The sequence below is a fragment of the Gastrolobium bilobum genome, unplaced genomic scaffold (assembly GCF_033153095.1).
Source record: "Gastrolobium bilobum isolate Gb01-03AN ecotype WA unplaced genomic scaffold, APGP_CSIRO_Gbil_v1 utg49130, whole genome shotgun sequence".
Classification (NCBI taxonomy): Eukaryota; Viridiplantae; Streptophyta; class Magnoliopsida; order Fabales; family Fabaceae; genus Gastrolobium; species Gastrolobium bilobum.
The window spans coordinates 7,243-23,545 of NW_026898811.1; the positions used below are offsets into that span (position 1 = coordinate 7,243).

Below are 16,303 nucleotides of genomic sequence, written 5' to 3' on the forward strand. Positions count from 1 at the left end.
ATTTACATTACATATCCTTTACAAATCATAGAACTTAGCTTACAAAACACTATGATCATTCCCTTGGCTCCCATCAACAAAAGGTGTAACCAAAGGCATGAGCATAGGCTAAGTTCATCCAATGAATCAAGATATACAAATGACCATGGGCTTTCAAAATAAAATCCTATACATGTCAACTACAAAAGGCATGCATAAACTCAAAAGAAATGCCACATTTCATGCATAATCCAGATATGGCCACTTGCCACCAGAGGCTCCTGCAGCATCCTTACCTGAAAGGGGGTCCCCACAACACGGGGTGAGATATACGAATATATCCAGTAAACCAGGGGTCCTTGGAGCATCTCTCCACCCCACAGTTCCATATCAGTGTAATAGCAATAACAATAATAATGCAGTAAATACATATCTATGCAAAGTGCAATACATCTCCAGGAGAAATTCCTCGAGCTCTCAAGCTGTCCTAAGGAAACTCAGATGCAAATAGTCCTACTGGCCAGCTAACTACCAAGTATGATTTACGCATCGTCATGCCACATACCAACATAGGGAAACACCATCCTATGCCACACCAAATGCATACACATACGTATAACAAAGCATTACACTATTTTATTGCATTTATATACACAATCACAACCTCCACCCTTTCAGGGCTTGGTAGAACAGTCAAGGGAATTACACCCAAGGTCCGAAGGCTTACCTCAATGCTTCAGTCGACCTTTGTTCTTCACCAACAGTTTCAGCAATCCACTTTTACAAATATACACCTATACAAGGGTAATGCAATTAACATATTGCATTCAAGGATAACTCATCATCATCAATCCAAGCTATCCTATTCATACCACAACACAAGGATGAGCTTACCAATTCCAATGAGCTATTCAAGCTCCATAGCTTGCTCCAATGGTTGATCACTCACGGTTGGTCCAAATGTCTCAATCCTAGACATCACAAGGACACAATCAATCATTCAACTCACTAATTGTTCAACATGCTAGAATACTAACCAATCCAAGCATGAATTTTCCAATATTATGAACAATTATCAAATGACTATCTAGGCTCATTTCCACCGATTAAATGTCGTTCCTAGCATTTTTCATAACATGCTTTAAGCTTAAATCTTCCTAGAACATAGTCAATTTACTCACAATTTCTAAAATTCCCACTTTACTATTCACAAAACCCTACTCATGAAATTTTCCATGAAAATTAGGTTCAAGGGTTTAAATCTTACCACCAATGGTTGCACAACAATGATGTGAGTGCTCCTCAAGCTCCCATGGAGGTAGAAGCCACCAAAACCCCAAAATCTCTCCAATGGCCAAATTTTTGAGAGGCAATATCCCTCTCCACAATGCTCCCCACTCAAAACAAAGCAAGGGTTATGAAAGAGGAGGAGATTCTAAGCGATTTAGGTTTTTGAACGGATGGATTTGGTTGAGATTTGCTCACTCTATGATCTCCCCTTTCTTCTTCCCTCTCTTCTCCCTCTCTTCTCTTCTCCTTTTTTCTGTTGCAGTCGACGGCAATGGGGGGAAATGGGGATTCTTTTGGCTTTTTAAGTCACTTACTTGGTTAAGTGACTTATGTGGGTATTGGTTCGTCTATCTATTCAACTCCAATAATTACCAAACTTTACCCAAAAGTCTGGAATATTATTCTAGGAATATTACTATTTTTATTTTTATATTTTGGGTACTTTTGCCAGTACCCATTTATACCCCTTAATTTTCACTGAGTACACTTTTTAACTCCAAAGTGACTCAGATTCACTTAATTAAGCCTTATACTTAATTTCACTCACTAAAACATGTTTAATTAATTAATTACATTAGATTTACTAATTAATTAAGTTGGGCTATTATATTAATAAGTGATAATGAACATTTGTTTTGTGATAAAACCGAACCTTGGATCATTGGAAGCCTTTACCACTTCGGATTATGCAGACAAAATCTGCAAATTGCGGTTCTGTCCGCGTGGTAATCGATTACCTTTCACTTGGTATTCGATTACCATGTGCAGTAATCGATTACTCTATTTTGGGTAATCAGTTACCATGTGCAGTAATCGATTACCAAGTGCTTGGTAATCGATTACCACCTGTCAGAATGACTAGAAACCAATTTTCAATGCGTGGAAAAGTCCCTATTTGGGCATAATGCCCTAGGAGGTCAGTGTTACTGTTGGGAAACAATATTACCTTTAATTGTTGGGCTTAATGCTTGATAATTATGAACTAGAAAAGATGTAAACGAAAAAGGAAACGTTATTGTAACATAATTAACTTCTAGAGTTGGAATGATGACAATGTTTCTATTATTAAACAGACTGTGAGTGGGCTGTTTGGTGATTGTGGGCTATTGTAGACTCTTGACTTGGGATTGATTGCTTAAGAGGTAAGCTTTCATGTCCTCGATTTTGCCCATTGTTGGTTCCCCATACCTCATGGAGGGATGACTTATATGCATGATGTGTTTTCCTGAAATGATGATTATTGAAATGCTATTGAGCTATTAAGTGCAAGTGCCTCATGACATGTATGTGGTGTTCCACTTAGACTGTAAGCCTGAGTATGTGGCGTCATACAAGATGGTGTTCTGTGGGTGAGGTACAAGCAGTGTTCCTTGTACTGTAGGTTGTAGACGTATGTAATTCCTGCATGTTTATTCTCTGGCCAGTAGGATTTTGACACACATGACATGATTATATCCTGCGTTGCACAGATTTTGAAGCTTATACTGTTTTATGCTTTTGAACTTATATTGCACATGTAAGTGAGCTTGGAGTGGAGAGATCTTTGAGGACCCCTTGTCTTACTGAGATTTCTTTTTAGAGATCTCACCTCATGTTTAGGGCACATTTTCAAGTTCAGGTAACTCGGGGGGTTGAGACCTCAGGCGGCAGAAGGCCGAAGCTGAGTTGATTATACATGTTGATTGCTGATATGTCTGCTTGTGATTATGCTTTATATTAGTATATGACCATTTGATTTGAGACTATGTCGGGCTTTGTTGCCTTATTTTGTGAGCATGGGGGTTGTCCATGCCACATTACTTTGACTTTGTTTGTTTGGATGTGAGTTGTATAATGTGTCAGGATAATGTTCGGACTACGTGTTGTAGGTCCGTGATTTAGATACGCATTTATATATGAGGTTATTCAGTTAGTTATTTTATTGCAATCTACATATAGGCATTATTTTGAAAATAGATTAAGTAATCAACTAGGTTAATATTAATAACGTCATAATTGAAAAGAAAAAGTTAGCTTCCGCATTTAATTGAGTTGCGCTTAATTTCGTATCATGATAACAATCCGGGTATACACGAGGTGTTACAATGACTAACTATGCAAGTGCACGCATCAAGTAATAAATGAGAGTTTTAGTGCCTAAATTATCGTTTCCACGAAAAAAGTATTGCTAATATGAAACTTAAGCTGTATTAAAGAAATCAATATGTATTATAATTATCTCATTCAACATGAGATAACTCATCTTCCTACACACACATGATAAAAGTGGGTCCCACATTTATTTTTTCTCTTTCCAATCATTTGTGGTTCCCTCTTATAATTTTATTTCACTAACATAAAATAATTTATCTACTACAACATAAGAAAATAATTTCCCAATAAAAATATGGGTTAAAAATATTGAACTATTCTGGCTCATAATTCCCAGATATCACAGTGGTGTTCCCACTATAACAAAAGGTTCAAATCAACTTAAAATAATTCCTCCTGTCATTATATATTTCAAGTCCTTTATAATTCAAGGAGGAATGACAAATCATTGGAAGAGATATTTGTTGTGTGATGTGAAATAAAGTAAACATATGCAGAAATTAAAATGAGCAATAACAAGAAACAACACGATGAAGTGATAAACGGAATGACAGGTAAAGGAAAAGGAATGGATGCAATGATCCACCGTAAATCAGCTGTAATCTAGGCTCAAGACCTTTCCAATAGACTTGTTCATGTCTCTTTCACTGCCAATGTTGATTGCTCAAGCTCTTAGGTTAAAAACGTATGTGAAATCCCATATTCCTATGCGAGTTTGTTCCCAAATAATTAGTCAGAACATAACCTTTAATGAATAAGGTGGTCCTTTATTCTTAAGGCAACCAGTGAAAGTGCACACTTTTCACCTTCCTCCTATTGTTAAGCAGTCTAAAATCCCTTCCTTAAGAAAGTTCCTTTCTCAGTCATGTTCAATTTCCATTGATACAAGATATTAAAATATATAAACAATATAAATCCATTAGATTCAGTAACTAAGATTCAATAACAGAGCATTTATAGTTTCACATATTATCCATTCCAAAAGAAAACTAGTTCATGCTTGAAGATATCGCTGAAAATACAAAAAAAATCTTAACAACTTGAAATCCCATATATACGAAATACAAAATGATGCAGACAAAGCAGAAAGAAAAGAAATTATAGACTTAGATGAAATAATAATAAAATAAAGACACAATGTAACAATGGTAAAATAAAAAATGAAAGTAAAACAGAGTTAAAACTAAGAATAAGGGTGTTGTTCTCAGAGTTAAAACTATTTTGCCAAAGCTTTTTCTACCTTCGTCTGATCTTCTATTTATAGGAATGGGAAGACAGTGGCATTCTTGTGAATAAAACAGGTCGTTCCCTGCACCGTTGGATTGAGGATGTCTCCTTCTTTCTTTGATCGGACGATGGGTTTTGTAACATCCCGGGTGCTGACAAGGTCGGGGAATAATCGCCGGTGCGCAAGGGCATAGACAAGGAGCGGCTCCTGGCAGGCTTCCAGCGGGGGGTACATGAATGAATCAAATCAACACCTGAAAGAGAGGGATTCCAAAGACTGTGCAGGTATGGGACTGCACAGTTGGGGATAACTTATAAGAATTAATTGGTACTACTTATACTAACATGATGCATCTACTTTTTGGTAGCCTGGAACGAAAGAACTCCATAGTTAAGCGTGATTTACTTGGAGCAATTATGGGATGGGTGACATCCTGGGAAGTTTTTCCAGGAAGTGTGCGAGTGAGGATAAAGCACGCAGAAAAGTCCCGTGTTAGTGTGTGGGGATAGTCATTGATTCTTGAAATGATCGGGTGTTACAAGTGGTATCAATGCAGGGCCTCTCTCCAATACGGTGTGGTTCGAGGACGAACCAGGCAGAAGCTGGTGGGCATGTAACATCCCAGGTGCTGACGAGGGCGGGGAGTGATGACAGGTGCGCAAGGGCGCAGACAAGGAGCGTCTCTTGGCAGGCTTTCAGCAGGGGGTACATGAAATCGAATCAACACCCGAAAGAGAGGGATTCCAAAGACTGTGCAGGTATGAGACTGCACAGTTGGGATAACTTATAAGAATTAATTGGTACTACCTATACTAACAAGATACATTTACTTTTTAGCAGTTCGGTACGGAAGAACTCCATAGTTAAGCGTGCTTGACTTGGAACAATTCTGGGATAGGTGACCTCCTTAGAAGTTTTCCAATGAAGTGTACGAGTGAGGATAAAGCACGCTGAAAAGTCCCGTGTTAGTGTGTGGGGATAGTCATTGATTCTTGAAGAGGTCGGGCATTATAGGTAGGGGTGTTAACGGGCCGGGCCGAGCCGAGCTTTGGTCTTAAAAGACTAAGCATGTGTTTAAATGTGTCAGCCTGACCAAGCCTGTTACCTGTTATAAATATAATTATCGGCCTCTGGCCTGGCTTATTTACAAAAAATAAAAAACTGGTTTAACCTAATTAAAAAAAATAAAACAACAAAAATTTATCCAAACAGAATGTACAATCAACAACACTAGTAATTTCATAAATATTCATAAATTTAATGTATATCCAAACAGCATAATATAAAACATAATCATTCAAAAAATTTGTTTAACTAATAAAATAGGGTGAAATGGATTGAGGAGAAAGAGAAGACTATTACAAGTAGTAAAAAAATATAAAATAAAAAAATAATATATTAGGCCAGCCTGAGAGACTCTAAGGTCGAGCTTTTGAATTAGAGTCTGAGGCCTTTTTATTAAACGAGCTTTTATACAAGTTCAAGCCTGGTACCAACAACTAATTTTAAACATGTAAGCTCAGGCCTTCACGAGCCGAGCCAAAGTCCCCTGAAAGGCTCTTGGTTCGTTTAACACCCCTAGTTATATAGGCTTTGATTTAAGGTGATGAGAGTAGGGATAAGTTGTCCCCTGTACTTTGCTTTTCCAAAACTGATTCTCTGACACTCAGACGCGTCCAGCAACATTCTCTACTTTGCTCTGCTTTGTTGAGCGTCGTGTTCCCTTTTGGGTGCATTTCAATGTGGTATCTGCAAAATGCAAAAAACAGATGTTAGTGGAATCAAAAAGTAAAAGTAATGGTCAGCTCATACACTCTATTCCAATGTTCTTAAAACTGGACCGGTCATTGACCCGGTCACGGTACTGAGTCACTGGGTTACCGGTTCAACCAGTGACATGACCCGGTAAATATATTAATTTATAATTTATATTAGAAAAATAATAATTATATTGAAATATCTATAAAAAATAAACATATTTTAACTTTATTAATCATATTCCTAAAAACAATATCACCTTTAAAATGAATTTGACAGCTGTGGCGCTGAGCAAACAGATAATACAATAAATGCAGCTGTTACGTTTCATTTTCCAAGAAAATAATGAATGCAAACCCACCTTGTTCCCAATCCCCACGGTTCCTTTTTTTGATCTTTTCACTCTTACTTCTCTTTTTCTCTTTCTAGTCACTGAAAAGGCAGAAGAAAAAAAAGCAAACGCTCCTCTTCTTCTAAACGCTACTTCCTCCTCTTCTCTTTTTAGTTACTAAAATGGCAGAAAAAAAATGCAAAAGCCCTTCTTCGTCTTTACCGTTGTTGTCATTGTAGCCATGGCCTCAAGCATCACCACTGTCCACCTCGTCGCTGCAATGCTCGCCTCCATCACCTCTGCACCGATCAGGATCTCTAGCAAGACTTCCACCATCTCCGACGGCCATCGTTCCATTCTCCCTGAAGCTTTTCTTTCTCTTCTGTTTTGTAAATTTGACCCGGCGAGTCACCAGTTTTTGTAAAACTGGCCGGTTCACTCTGGTTCACACCAGGTCATACCGGTTTGTTTACATGTCCGATCTACTACTTTACCGGACCAGTCACATGACCGGTTTACCGGTTACCGGTTCGAACCGGCCGGTCCGGTTCGATTCTTATAACACTGATCTATTCTCTATTTCTTTTCTCTCTTTTCTATGTTGGCAGTCGTTCCTTAACACAAGTCAACAGTTATTGCAAGAGTACTAATATTTATAACATAAACATACTAACAGGGCATATCAACAACTAATCGTTCCGCTATAAAAATACTGCAAATGGGAACAAATTTTAATCTCATCACACTGCATATCAACTTTAGAATGAAAATACAACATTAAGCAAGCTAAAAATAATCATTTAAACTTTAAAATAGCAACCAACAACAAATGAGTTTTGGGTACTTTTTCAACCTAACTCTTAGGACTGTTTGGTATGGAGGATTTTCCTAGAAATCTTGGGAAAATGCGGTGGAGCAAATTATTTTTCCAACGTTTGGTATGAGGAAACTGAAAATATTCCTGGGAAATATTTTCCCCCATCATTTCAGTTTTAACTACAGAATCCCAACCAAAAATATCATATGATACATGGTATTTTTATTTTCCCATAGCATCAGTATAATTAACCCAACATTTCTGAAAAAAATTTGGACTTACCAACACCTTTTCGTAACTTAACTATGAAAAAAAAAATTCCACCATATTCCCAGAAATCTTTTTTACCCGGTGGGGCGTTTGGTATATGAGATATTTTTTTTTTACCGGGAAAAAAAGATTTTCGGGATTATGTTGGAAAAAATTTTTCTCGGGTAAGTTACAAAAAGGTGTTTGGTAAGTCCAATTTTTTTTGGGAATGTTGGGTTAATTATACTGAAGCTATGGGAAAATAAAAATACCATGTAGCAGACGATATTTTCGTTTGAGATTCTGTAGTTAAAACTGAAATGATGGAAAAAAAGTTTTCCGAGAATATTTTCAGTTTCCTCGTACCAAACGTTGAAAAATAATTTGTCCCAGCCCACTTTCCTAGGATTTCTAAAATAATCTATATACCAAACAGCTTAGGGGGTGTTTGGTAAAGGAGAAATTTTTTTAATCCGGGAATCGCGATTTCTGGGAATATAGTGGAAAAATAAGCTTTTCAGAAATGTTACCAAAAAATTGTTTGGTAGGCCAAAATATTATCGGAATTATTTGCTCAAGTTTACTAAGCCTATGTTTGGTTGATTGTTAAATATTACTAGGAATATGAGGTGATTTTACAAAAATACCCTTTCTAGAAATTATTCAGTCTCACTTCTCTTCTCTTTCTCTCACGGTCTTAATATAAGGAGGTGATCTAAACCCATGATGACGTCCACAATCTTGAGATCTTCGTTAAAGACGGCCTCGTGAAGGAGGGTGTTTGCTTCTCTATTTTGTTTCTCCAATGCATCTTGCTTCTCATTTTCATTTAGCTTGTTTAGTAACTCTTGTAGGAGTTGTGGAGTTCCTGAGCATGCTACATCGTGAAGAGCAGTGTTCCCAAACAAATCGAAAGGCTCGAGCAGCTTCCGTGATTGGACTTCTCTGAATCACCACTGCATCAAGGGTGCGCTCTTGGAGAAGATGAAGAATAGTGACGCAGTCTGAAAGAGCTGAAAGAGCGAAAAAGAAGAGAAAGAGAAGAGAGAGAAAGAGCAGATCGGATGAAGCAGCAGAGGGTATATTTCTCCGAAAATTCACTCAATATTTTTCCATTGGGTGGGAAAATAAAAATATCATACCTTAAAAGTTTAGCTCATACTCATAGGATTGTGGACATATAAAAGTAGGGTTTGGTGTTTGTCATTTTAAATGACATAAGTTATGTCATTTTATGAGAGAGATAGACATAAAATAATGGAAATCATGGGAAAGAGAAAGTGAGTGATTTTTTTAATTTAAATTTTAAATAAAACAAAATTATTTTATATCTATCTCTATTTTAAAATAACATAACTTTATGTCATTCAAAATGACAAACAATTTTTCCATAAAAGTAAAGAGAAATCACAAACAAAAAGTTAACACCTACAATCTTCGCACATGCAACACCGTAAGGTGAACTGTGCTTACAACATTCTAAGCAGAAAATAAAGATGTAATTCAGAAAAGTAACCCTAGCTATCACCCAAAACAACAGATAAAAATTGACCCGTTCTTACCGTCTGATCCTCCTTTTTATATCCCTGAATGCGTGGCTGGTTTCCAAATTCCTCACACATTCAGCTTCATTCCATCATACACTTGCTTATGCTCTTCCTTGGCCCACCAAAACTTTTCCACTAGTGCGTAGAATCTCCTCAACTACACGATTCCAACCTCGCTTTTGTCTTTTTTGCAACGATTAGGAGTATGTTTTCTTGAAGATGGGTTTTTACTAGAAAAACTGAAATTGAGAATGTGTAGAATTGGGCTTCTGTGTTGGGGATCAACTTGGGGCTTAGGGTTCCTTTGCAACTTGATTATGAGGAATGGGTAACCTTGGACGGGTTACCCCTTTTTTTCTTCCTTTATTTTTCTTTTCCGATTCTGCCCTCACTTCCTTTAGTTTTTCCTGTCTTGTCCTTCGGTGCAATTGCTGAAATGAGTTTGCTATCTACCCTCCTCTCCTGGCTCATATGGGCTGCTTTTGGACTTTGAGCTTGGGTTTTAGTTTTTTCTGAAATGGAAACATAAAAGCACATTAACTGATTTCTTTTTTTGGGCTAAAAGTGTATTTTCAAATAAAAAAAATTGAATTGCTAAAAGCAAATAAAAAGCTAAAAGTGTATTTGGGATAAGTGAAATTGGGTTTCTAAACACTTTTAATCAAATAAAAAACTGGCCCAATTTACAGTTAGGTATTTGGTATGGGAGATACTGTTTTTTATCGAAAAAAAAAATTTGCCAAGAATATGGCGGGATTTTTTTATCTCGAACAAATTACAAAAAAATGTTTGGTAGGCCAAATTTTTTGCCATGATTGTTGAGTTATTTTATAATGCTATGTTTTGTTGGTTGTGAAATATATATAGGAATGTGGAATAAAATTTCCCACCGTGTTTGAAAATTTGTTTTAAACGTTCTTTTTATAATTAGGTGTCTCCGTCTTGATTTGTTAAACAAGATGACCGTGTGTTTAAACAAGTATCAGACCACAAGTTTTATTAAACAGTATAACACATCTATTCAGGGCATTTCTGCCACAAATTTTATAAACAAGATTCTCGGTTCATAGAATAAAAAAAAACACCACAGTTTGAATGGTATTTTTTTGTGCCAATATCCGTGAGAAACATTTTATGCCGATATTTTTTAACTTATCTCATACTAAACATGATAAACATTTTTCCCCCACTCCACTTTCCTAGATTCTATCAAAATTTTCATACCAAACTTTAGAGTCTCTTTTCAAAGACTCAACACTTTCCACTCAGAATTTCGTTGTCTCGGGCTTCTTTTTTTTAACTTTGCAGTAAACATCTGTGAACAAATCTGCCCAACTCTATAAGAGCTCGCATACTAGTTTGTTGTTATATGATGCGTTCAAAGGAACAAATTAAGAACGTAGCACAACAAACCCGAAAGAGTAAGAACAGATAACACAAGAAACTAACGCGATTTGGCTTATAGGTTACGCTCATGGCTAAAAGAGACAATAGAATATTTCTTTATGGAAATATAAGGTTAATTTATTTTAAAATGAATTTACGTGTGAACTTATTTAGGGATTGAAAAAGATGTTTGTTTTGAAGGGTGAAATATTTTAATATCACAGTGATGGAGAGGAGCAATAGTATAAATTAGAGCTCCATGCTCATGCTAGGGTTGATAATAAGGGCACAATTATGGCAATCAGTAGAGATTTATGTGAAGCATTAGAGTAATGATATAAGAAAGAGAAGTAACTCGTCAATCAAAAGGTTGGGATATATAACATGAGTCACGGGAAATGTGAGGGAAGTGTAAGAATATATTTTATCCTATAGTGAATGTTGGATTGAGCGAAGTAGTCCAATGAAAAGGCCCAAAGCATATCCAAGTGAGGTTGTTACGGGTGTTAGCCACCTGAAGCCCAATGAGGAGACAGCCCAACGTGCTGAGGAGATAGCCCAGCAGACTGAGGAGTTCGCTAGGCCCAAACGCATCAGGAATGCACCTACTTGGCTGAAGGATTATCTGTAGTCATGAGAAGACACTTAAGGCTACCAGTAATCTTTCATGGGACACGTAATAAGGGACGTGGCATTTGCTGCGCATAAGAGGGATTATGTTAGAGATATTTTCTTGCTTTTTATATGACCTGAATGGTGTAACAAGGGATTATTGAATATATTGAACTGATTTCTGTTTCCTTGATTTCTTCTCTCTCTGTTACTTTCTCCCTAACAAATTGGTGCTTTCATTCTGGACTCACCAGAAAATTCTTCAGTGGTGATGAAGGTACAAGAACTTGCTGATGAGCTCCACACTACGCGGTCAGAGTTGAACCAGCGTCTGGATCATTTGACGGAGAGCATGCTTGCAATCGATCTTTGTTTACGAGAACTTTCAGCCATTCCTACATCTCCGAATCACTCTTCGGCTGGTCCTGGTCGTCACTCATCGTATCGACATGACAATCCAAAGTATAATCACCTCTTGAAAGGGGTGAAAATGGAGATCCCTACATTCAACGGCTCCAACCCTCACAATTGGTTGTTCAAAGCGGAAATGTATTTTCGCCTCCAACAGGTGCCTGACCATCTCAAGGTTTCGTTGGTAGGGTTACGTATGGAGGGAGCTGCGTCCGAATGGTATCAATGGATTTTTTTGAGTAATCGTGTGAATTCTTGGCTGGAGTTTGCTCTTGCGGTTAAAGAGCGATTTGGTGCCTCCGATTATTACGATTTGAAGGGGTTATTGTCCAAATTGTCACAACAAGGTTCCTTATCTGATTACGTCCGTGAGTTCGAATGCCTTATCAACCAGGTGACGGAGTTCTCCGTTGATCAGCTTATGAGTTTCTTTATTTCTGGCTTGCATCCAGATCTTCGTCGGGCCATTCAATTACATTGGCCTTCGTCCCTTCACCAAGCTATGCAGCTTGCTGCTGCTTATGAAGCCCATCATTCTGAGTTGCGCTCTTCCTTTACATCAACTTCTAAGAAGTATCACAACTCTTCCGAATCACCACCATTTTCTGCGGCCTCTCCCTTGAACCAGGTATCGGACAAACCTGCAACATCGGGCACTGCTCCACTGCTTACCTTGCCTTCCTCAATTCCTATGAAACGACTTTCTTTTGAGGAAATGCAGCGAAAATGTGACTTGGGATTGTGTTTTACTTGTGACGAGAAGTGGAATTCTCGTCATCGCTGTAAGGCCAAGTTGTTGGTGCTTTGTGGAAATCCCTCTGATTCACCTAATGATGGTGAAGAAGAGATTGTTTGGCATACTGACACAAATGTTGTTGAGCAGAATGATGTTGCCTTACACTCCTTGTCTGGTTCACTTAATCCTGCGCCATTTCTTTTGATGCTTGCTTGCTCAATCATCCTGTTGCTGTTCTTGTGGACTCCGGTAGTACACACAATTTCGTGCAACGTCAACTGGTGGACAAGATAGGCCTGAATTCATCACGATGCAAACGCATGCGTGTTTTCCTGGGAGATGGTAATTTTTTAGTTTGTGATCGCATATGCCTGAGAACTAACTTGTTGCTACAGGGTCATGAATTTTGTGTGGACTTGTATGTGGTCACTACAAGCAAAAGCTCTATTATCGACAGAATTTATTAACGGAAAATATTCCGTCAAAAATAGTAACGAAATTTTTGACAAAAATTCAATTCCGTTGGAAGTAGAGATGGAAAAAATTTCCGTTGAATTTTGATACGAAAATTTTCAACGGAAAATAAATTCCGTCAAAAATTTTAACGGAAATTAAATTTCGTGGAAATTTTCTGTCAAAAATTTATCGCATAATTATTTTTAATTGAAAAATATCGACGGACAACAAATTCTGTTGATAATTACAACGGAATAATATTCCGTTTAAAATTTAGACTGAAATTTTCTGTTGAAAATTTCAACGGTATAGTTTTTCGTCGAAAAATGCAATGGAATTTTGGTCCGTTGAAACTTTCAACGGAATTTTGGTCTTTTTCCGTCGAAAATTTCAACGGAGTTTTTTTCCGTTGATAATTTTCAAGTCATCACAACCATTATCAAAAACCCTAAATTTCTTTTATGCAAGTATGTTGTCATTTATAATTGTTTATGGTGTTGTGCATATATATTGAAACATTTACATGAGAATGCAAGTAGTGACTATCCACATATGGAAGTGTTGAAGAAGTGGGTGAAGTTATAAGTATACTAAAATGATGCTCAGATGTACTCACATGATAATGGATGTGAAAATACGTAAACATGTTGCTAACAAATCTCTGTAATATTTATTATACTCAGATCAATATCATATATGTTGATAATTGCATATCACTCATGTTGTGTTTGTTTTCGTTGATTGCATTTTTTATATTGTTTAAGTTTACTATTGATGGCTTCCAGCAGGTATGCGCTTCGGAGGTTTTGTCCCTCATCGAGCTTTGGCGTGTGTGTCATTTATACGATTAATTCTGTCAAGGCCTAAGACCTTATCTTTTGTTTGAAGCTTATTTCAATAAAGATTAAAGAGATTTGTTAACAGCATATTTACTTATTTTCATATCCATTATCATATGAGTACATCTTAGCATCATTTTTGTATACTCATAACTTCACCCACTACTTCAACACTTGTAGTTGTGGATAGTCATGACTACTTGAATTCTCATGTGAATGTTTCAATATGTATGCACAATACCACAAACAATTATAAATGATAGCATTATTGCATAAAAGAAATTTATGGTTTTTCATAATGCTTGTGATTACTTGAAGAGCAAAATGAAGGAGTAAAATCAATGGAAAAAAAGTCCGTTGAAATTTTCAACGGAAAATAATTCCGTTTAAATTTTTGACGGAAAAAGTCCAAAATTCCGTTGGAATTTTCAACAGAAAATTATTCCGTTTCAATTTTCAACGGAAAAAGTCCAAAATTTCGTTGGAATTTTTAACGGAAAGTTATTCCGTTGCAATTTTCAACGGAAATAATTCTGTTGCAATTTTTGACACTAGTAAGTCATTGTCTCTCACGAGTCATTTAGGAATACACTTTGCATTCTTGCATAAAAGAAATTTATGGTTTTTCATAATGCTTGTGTTTACTTGAAGAGCAAAATGAAGGAGCAAAATCCAATCAAAATTATAAACGGAAAATAATTCCGTTGAAATTTTTGACGGAAAAAGTCCAATATTCCGTTGGAATTTTCAACGGAAAATTATTCCGTTGCAATTTTCGACGGAAATAATTCTGTTGATATTTTTGACACTAATAAGTCATTGTCTCTAACGAGTCATTTAAGAATACACTTTGCATTCTAGCATAAAAGAAATTTATGGATTTTCATAATGCTTGTGATTACTTGAAGAGCAAAATGAAGGAGCAAAATCCAATCAAAATTATAAACGGAAAAAAAAAGTCCGTTGAAATTTTCAACGGAAAATAATTTCGTTGAAATTTTCGACGAAAAAAGTCCAAAATTCCGTTAGAATTTTCAACGGAAAATTATTCCGTTTCACTTTTCGACGGAAAAAGTCCAAAATTCCGTTGGAATTTTCAACGGAAAATTATTCCGTTGCAATTTGCAACGGAAATAATTCTGTTGCAATTTTTGACACTAATAAGTCATTGTCTCTCACGAGTCATTTAGGAATACACTTTGAATTCTTGCATAAAAGAAATTTATGGTTTTCATAATGCTTGTGATTACTTGAAGAGCAAAATGAAGGAGCAAAATCCAATCAAAATTATAAACGGAAAAAAAGTCCGTTGAAATTTTCAACGGAAAAGTTTTCCGTTTCAATTTTCTACGGAAAAAGTCCAAAATTCCGTTGGAATTTTCAACGAAAAGTTATTCCGTTGCAATTTTCAACGGAAATAATTCTGTTGCAATTTTTTACCCTAATAAATCACTGTCTCTCACGAGTCATGAAGGAATACACTTTGCATTCTTGCATAAAAGAAATTTATGGTTTTTCATAATGCTTGTGATTACTTGAAGAGCAAAATGAAGGAGCAAAATCCAATCAAAATTATAAACGGAAAAAAAGTCCGTTGAAATTTTCAACGGAAAATAATTCCGTTGAAATTTTTGACGGAAAAAGTCCAAAATTCCGTTAGAATTTTCAACGGAAAATTATTCCGTTGCAATTTTCGACGGAAAAAGTCCAAAATTTCGTTAGAATTTTCAACGGAAAATTATTTCGTTGCAATTTTCAACTGAAATAATTCTGTTGATATTTTTGACACTAATAAGTCATTGTCTCTCACGAGTAATTTAGGAATACACTTTGCATTCTTGCATAAAAGAAATTTATGGTTTTTCATAATGCTTGTGATTACTTGAAGAGCAAAATGAAGGAGCAAAATCCAATAACAATTATAAACGGAAAAAAAGTCCGTTGAAATTTTCAACGGATGATAATTTCGTTGAATTTTTCGACTAAAAAAGTCCAAAATTCCTTTAGACTTTTCCACCGAAAATTATTCCGTTTCAATTTTCGACGGAAAAAGTCCAAAATTCCTTTGGAATTTTCAACGGAAAGTTATTCCGTTGCAATTTTCGATGGAAATAATTTTGTTGCAATTTTTTACCCTAATAAGTCATTGTCTCTCACGAGTCATGTAGGAATACACTTTGCATTCTTGCATAAAAGAAATTTATGGTTTTTCATAATGCTTGTGATTACTTGAAGAGAAAAATGAAGGAGCAAAATCCAATCAAAATTATAAACGGAAAAAAAGTCCGTTGAAATTTTTGACGGAAAAAGTCCAATATTCCGTTGGAATTTTCAACGGAAAATTATTCCGTTGCAATTTTCGACGGAAATAATTCTGTTGATATTTTTGACACTAATAAGTCATTGTCTCTAACGAGTCATTTAAGAATACACTTTGCATTCTAGCATAAAAGAAATTTATGGATTTTCATAATGCTTGTGATTACTTGAAGAGCAAAATGAAGGAGCAAAATCCAATCAAAATTATAAACGGAAAAAAAAAGTCCGTTGAAATTTTCAACGGAAAATAATTT

The 16,303-nt window shown here is 36.1% G+C and overlaps 1 long non-coding RNA gene across 1 annotated transcript; it reads right to left on the reverse strand.

Annotated features, from left to right (window-relative positions):
* Nucleotides 1–951, reverse strand: LOC133284334 (uncharacterized). The gene is made up of 3 exons (XR_009747889.1): nt 874–951; nt 707–773; nt 1–275 (listed from the first exon to the last, which is right to left on the reverse strand). It is a non-coding gene; the product is annotated as an uncharacterized LOC133284334 (long non-coding RNA).
* Nucleotides 952–16,303: the final 15,352 nt, after the last annotated feature.